The sequence below is a fragment of the Microtus ochrogaster genome, linkage group LG9, assembly GCF_000317375.1.
Source record: "Microtus ochrogaster isolate Prairie Vole_2 linkage group LG9, MicOch1.0, whole genome shotgun sequence".
In the NCBI taxonomy this organism is placed as follows: Eukaryota; Metazoa; Chordata; class Mammalia; order Rodentia; family Cricetidae; genus Microtus; species Microtus ochrogaster.
Genome location: NC_022034.1, coordinates 26,866,338 through 26,873,089, shown reverse-complemented (window position 1 = coordinate 26,873,089; position 6,752 = coordinate 26,866,338).

Genomic DNA, 6,752 nt, shown 5'->3' with positions numbered 1-6,752 from the left:
CAGCCCTTCCTCCCCATCATTGCTCACCTAGGAAACAAACAGCGTGGAAACTTGGAGCACACGGCAGGGCAGCGTCACAGGCGCTCCTGTGAGTAGAGGTGGGGCTGTCGCTTTCAGTCAGAAAGAGGGCCTTAAGGTGTGTCTCAGGCAGGTGTTCAGCTGACCACTCTTTTCCTAAGTAAATCAGTGGGAGTACATGTAACGACAATAATGGCATCGACCCAAGCTTGTGTCCTCCAGAACTTGTGTAGGAAATTGTTCCTATAGCAACAAGGGATTCAGTTCAAGCTGACTCCTGCAGAATGGCACAATGCAACCGGAGGGTTCTTCTTGGAGTAGGTCCTCCTGACAAGGAAATGCCTGTGCTCAGAAGAGTGCAGTCACCTACACCCAGATCTAGCAATCCAGAAAGCATAGCCAGAGGCCTCGGACCAGCCACTCTTCCAAGGACATCCAGGGGGCGACAGAGGCCTTAAGCAGGCACATTTTGCGCCTTTGCTTTTTTTTTCTCTTTCTATTCTTTTTTTTTTAATTTATTTATTTATTAAAGATTTCCGTCTCTTCCCTGCCACCGCCTCCCATTTCCCTCCCCCTCCCCCAGTCAAGTCCTCCTCCCTCCTCAGCCCGGCCCGAAGAGCACTTAGGGTTCCCTGACCTGTGGGAAGTCCAAGGAACCCCCACCTCCATCCAGGTCTAGTAAGTTGAGCATCCAAACTGCCTAGGCTCCTACAAAGCCAGTACGTGCAGTAGGATCAGAAACCCATTGCCATTGCTTTTGAACCTCAATTTCCTCTGGACCTTCCGGTTGTTTCTATCTTGTTTACCAGCTCATTGGGCTAGCACCTAGGTCTGAAACTCAGGGTTCCCCTGTCCGTTTCTTTCTTCCCTTGTTAGAGCATGGAGAACTGCCATGGATAGCTCTGTGTGAAAAGGCCGCGGGACTTGACCAACTGTGGGATGCTCGATAAATAAATGCCCGAGTCTTCCTGAGTTTTGGCAGCCTCGCTGCTTAGTGGTGTTTGTAGCTGATGGTGTTACTCAAAAGATTTCATGCAGAAAACTAGATAGAGCGAGCGCTAGTGTATTCCCCAGCCAGTGGCAGCTCTGCAAACTCTCCTCTTCCCCACCCCGGATTCCCAGTCCCAATCTTACCGTCTTGTAGAAAGAGAGACTCTTCCATGGAAAGAGGTGAAAGAATTTGAAGTCCAGAGCTGCCTTGATTGGCAGGGGAGAAAAGAAAGTTGGTTGACAACAAAAGATGTTCACAAGTTGGGTAAAATTCAACCCCCAAACAAAGACCCATGCTTGTGTCTTGGGATAGCTGTTAGAAATCCTCCGGGTGGCTTTAGAATACCTGTCTGGTGCTTTCTTGGCCAGTTGCTACCACCTGCAGCCATAGGATGCTTCTGAGTTTTACTGCAGCCTTGCAAACAAGGTTTTAGGTCCAGAGGACAGGAGGGAGAACACTGGTGGGCTGGAGTGGAAAGAATGGCAGTGCTGGAGGAAATGGAAGAGGAATTTATTTATTATTTTAATTTTTGTATGTGTGTTGTGTGCTCATGCTTGTATGTGCATGCATGTATGTTCAGTAGCAGTACGGGACATCTAATGTCTTCTTCAATCACTTTCTACCTTAGGCTTTAAGACAGAATCTCTAACTGACCCTGCGTACCAATGTGCCAAGCAAATATCTGCCCGCCACTGCTTCACCAGTGCTGGGATTACAGGCCGAGTCATGCTGGAATCTTTACATGAGTTCTCACGCATGCGTGGCACACACTTTATTGACAGTCATCTCTCCGGTGCATTCTTTTACTTCTTCATTGTGCCGTCTCTTAACCATTGAGCAGAGACCTGAGAAAGCATATTCAAAATCCAACCAATTCCACATCATCTCCCAAGCCAGCAACAGCAAGACCCAGAACCCTCTGTCTCCTAGCAAAGCAAGGACAAAGGGTGGCGATGAGAGAAAGAAGGAAAGAAAATGTCCCTGTAACCCACATGTACACTACTAGCCAACATCACCAGAGTGAATTGCCTTGGCTCACACACGTTTCCAACTAGAAAACAGGAACATTTGAAGCTTCTTGCATGGGGTTGGGACAGGGTTTGCCTCTCGAGTTAATTGTGACTAGAGAAAGGACCTAAGTCCTTCAGAGCTTCTGGCCACTTGTCTGGCCGATTCTCTTACCAGGAGGATAAACATGGAGGTGAGGATCCAGATAGAAATGTCTAGAAATCTGAGGTGTGTGTGTGTGTGTGTGTGTGTGTGTGTGTGTGTGTGTGCTGAGATGGCTTGTTACCTAGCAACCACTTGAGGGCTCCTGTGATGGCAAGAGAAGCTGGAAAGGCAGCATTCTGAAGCACAGATGATGGAGTGAGTTCTGTTTGTCCTACACAGGCCCTTCGTGTGCAGCACTGGACTGTTTACCGGGCTGTGGCTGTAACGGGGACAGCCGGTCTTTCACCAACTCGGGGGCCACAGCTGCTAAGATGAGAGAGGTTGCCTGCAGAAAGTCGAAAGCATCAGTTTTCACTCTAATGCCAATAGATGGCTGTTGGATGCAGGGCTTGGTGGCGGCTATAGGGGCGAGACCCAGGGCCTCGGGTATTGCATCACTATCGAGGCCTGTCAGCCAGGGGAGCACGGCTCCTCAGCTATTGGTTCATAGTCGCTTTAATCCCAGAACCTCCAGGGATGCGGGACCCATTTCAGAGTGCAGAGGAGATTTAGGGAGACACAACGTCCTTCCTCTAATTGATTCGCCTCAGAGAAAGCAAATGCTGTGCTGTAGTTCTCGTTGTTGATCCCTATCGCTGCTGCTCACACAGAATTACACCCTCCTCGTCTTACTGATGCATAATATAATAACAAAAAGCAAAAATTTAAATTAGCAAAAAAATGAGGCAAAAGATGAGGAAGGAGAGTCTGAACCAAGGGCGTGATAGTGGAGAGAATCAAAACAGACCCTGTAGATTTTTGAGAGTGACAGCCCAGGGAAGGTGGGAGAATCTAGGCTCAGAACTAAGGCTGTGGGTGCTGGAGCTCGCTCACTTGCTGTCCCAGCTCTGCCACTTACAGGCTGTATGGCATTTCTTGAGGTAACTAATTTCTGAGCACCTCAGATCCGAACAGCTTCTATGTATACTGATGCCCACGGACCCGAAGACCCAGCTGATTGGAAAGGAGAACATGGAGAAATGCATTGTTAGATAGTGAGCACAGCAAAGATGGTATGGCTCTCTCGAGAGCAGGAAAAGTGGATCACAAGACAATAGGCAATGACAGACAGAGAGGAAAGGCTTCATCTGAGCACAGGATACATAAGCACCCTAATGGCACAGCTTCAGAAACTCAGGAGGCAAACCAGAACAGACTGAAGAGAGGCACAGACACATTCACAGCCATGGTGCAAACCTTAACACTCTCTTCTTTGCTGGTAGACCATTGCACTAAAAACATCAGGAAGTAGATAAAATAGTTATGCAATGCTATCAGGCTTGGCCATATTCATAAATGCTACAAACGCTGCAGAGTGTACGTGCTATGAAATGCACATTGACCCTTCCACAAAATATAGTGACTGCTTGGCCAAAGGCTTTTATTGCTCGTTTTGTTGTTGTTGTTATTATTATTTTGTTTTGCTTTGCTTTGTATTGTATGTTTGTTTGAGAGAGAATCTCTACTACAGCCCTTGCTGTCCTGGAACTATGTAGACCAGGCTGGCCTTGAACTCATAAAGTTCCACCTACCTCTGCCTCCTGAGCTCTGGCTGGGATTACAGGAGTGCTCTATCACACCTGACCAAAGTAAGTCTTCATACATTTCAAAGGAATGAAATCGTAATAGAATATTCTCCAGCCATAAAAATTAAATTACAAATTAATAGCAACTATCTATCTAGAAAATTTCTCCCAGATATTCAAAAATGAAGCAACATGCTTCTAAATCATTTACACTTCCTCTGGGTCCATCAAAAAAATAAATCATTAAAGAAATCAGAAAATATTTCACCTAACAACGCAAAATTGCAAGATAGAAATAAGAGGGGAAATTCATAGCTCTGAGCACTAATGTTAGAAAAGGAGAAAGCTTTAAAATCAATAACCTAAAAATAATTCGAACTCCCACCTCCAGAGCTCAGAGGAGGAGAAGCAAATTGAGCTGCAAGTAAAGAGTACACAGACATCATAACAAAAAAAGCACAGTTCAGCTGGAAAATAGACAAATTATGGTGGAAGACATCAAAGCCAAAAGAGGCTCCTTTACAAGTTTATTGAAATTAATGGCTCCAGAAGACTAATAGGGAGGAAGGAGGGAGGGAGGGAGAGGGAGGAGGGGACACATTATTGGTAGTACCACAAATAAGAGGGGCTATCATCAAAGGTTCCAAAACATTGAAGGGACAGTAAAGTAACTTCATGAGGCTCCCTGTCACTGACCTGGAGAGCGTGGATGAAATGGGTATATGCCTGTAGTAGAGATAATTCTCTCAGAGTGAGAAAGGAATATATAGGAAGCCAGACTGCCTCCTACATTAAAGAAATGAACCTGCAATTGCAAACTTTACTAATTAAAAAAATAAAACTCCAAGCCCAGACGATTTCCTTGGTAAGTTCTACAAATTTTCCCATTATACAAAAACCCATCAGGAAACAGAGAGGTGAAACACTCCCAGTTCATTTTCTGTGGCCTTTCTTTCTAATCCTTATGTAAGAATCTAATACTTTCTACGAAAAGAAAATAAGATATAAAGTTCCCCATGAATATAGAATCAAAACTGAATATAGAAATATATTACAAAAATATAACCAGGTGTGATATAACATATAAATATAACATGCCTGTGATCTCAGCACTTAGGAGGTGGGGTGTGGATATCAGGAGTTTAGGTCATCCTCAGCTATATAGAGAGTTTGAGGCCAGCCTGGGCTACATGAGATCCATTTACAAACCTTCAAAACAGGACTCCAGCTGTCCTGTTATGATAACATTTAAGTAGGACCTGGTCATGTGCCCACAACACTTGAACCGAATGTGGGCACTGGTTGCCTGGGCTTCTGATGGGTAAGTGGGCTAGGGAGGGGTGTGTCCTTGTAGAACTCACAGCCTAAGCCACGGGAAGAAATGGAAGGAAGGGAAACGTTCTCAGAAGGAGTGGTCTATGCTAGAAGGAGAGAAATGGGCTTCTGGGGCTCCTCTGGGAAGAGGCCTCCTCTCTGAGACAACGGTCCTCTCTGAGACAACAGTTGTCCGGTGCATATTTGCTAACATGTGTTTACTGTCCCCCTTCCATCTGGGGACTGCCAGCCACAGCTATCCCCATACCCCATTCTTTTCTTCCTTGCCTTTTCTGCATTCCCCCCTCCCCCTCTGAAACATGATCTCCCTCCAGAGCTCAGGCTGGCCTCCTCAGGACAGGCCCCTGCCTCAGTGCTAGGATTGCACTGCTTGTGATCATACCTGGGTGAGCCTGTGCTTCTTTAGTAGTAGATAAAGTATTTCATTTTCCAGAGCCATTCAGGCACCTGGAACACAGATTCCCTCTTGCAAACTCTGCACCACACTCCCTAAGTCTAGCTCAGGGGTTATTCTTTGAAAATTACTTGTCTGGGCTGGCAAGATGGCTCAGACAGGAAAGGTGCTTGCTGCCAAACCCAACAACCAGAGTTCAATCCCCAGGACCCACATAGTGGAAACAGTGGATCAACTCCTATGAGTTGCCCTCCGTGTAGCTCTTGGATGAGTTGCAGCCACATGCACATGTGTGCACACACACATACACACACACACTCACACACTAAACTCTCTTCATCACAGCAATGGACAAATTGTGGCAGGTTTCTTGACTTAGCTGAATTAGGGCATTTGAGGTTCACTAAGAGACTCTGTCTCAAAAAACAAGGTAGAAAGCAATTGAGAAAGATACTGTATAACACACACACACACACACATACACACACACACACACACACACACACCACAAAAGAATTATAAAAAGAAAGAAAGAAACCTATTAATCCGGGATAGGAGAGATTCAAGGAGACAGCTTAGTCTGTCTAGCATTTGCTTTATAAGTGTGAGATTGTCAGAACTCATATTAGTTTTAAAAAGTGGTTTTAAATGCTGGGCGTAATTGTACACATCTTTAATCGTAGCACTAGGAAGAAAGAAGGGGAGAGACAGGAGGATCCCTGGGGCTTGCTGGTCAACCAGACTAGATGAATTGGTGAGCTCCAGGTCTATGAGAGACCCTGTTAGAAACAACACGGTGAAAGGTGGTTGGCTAAAGTCCTTACTTTAACTTCTGGCTTCTATATGCACAGGTACATGTGTGAGGGGCACCCATAGGTACCACATGTACCCGTTCGTACAGCATAAATAGACATTTATTTAATTACATATAAAACCTATCGGGGGATTAAAAAGGGGGCCATAGGTGTTCTAGCATTAGACACAAGAATTGAAATTGGAATGCAAAGTCTTCCTTATACACAGAAAAAAAAATCCTAGGACCGAATAGCAGTTCTAATCTTGGCAGCTGTAGCAGGGAGTACAGTGACACCCAGAAACATCCACACATCGATCCCTACAGCCTGCAATTGCATCCCTTTAAATGGGGAAAGGAAAATGGGTAGTGTGGTTAGGTGAAATTTACTGAGATTATTAGCTTGATAATAGTCCGAGTGGTTTAGGTGGGCCCTGTCTCCAGTGAGTGGTAAAATTCTTTGGATGGGGCAGTTGGTTTGCA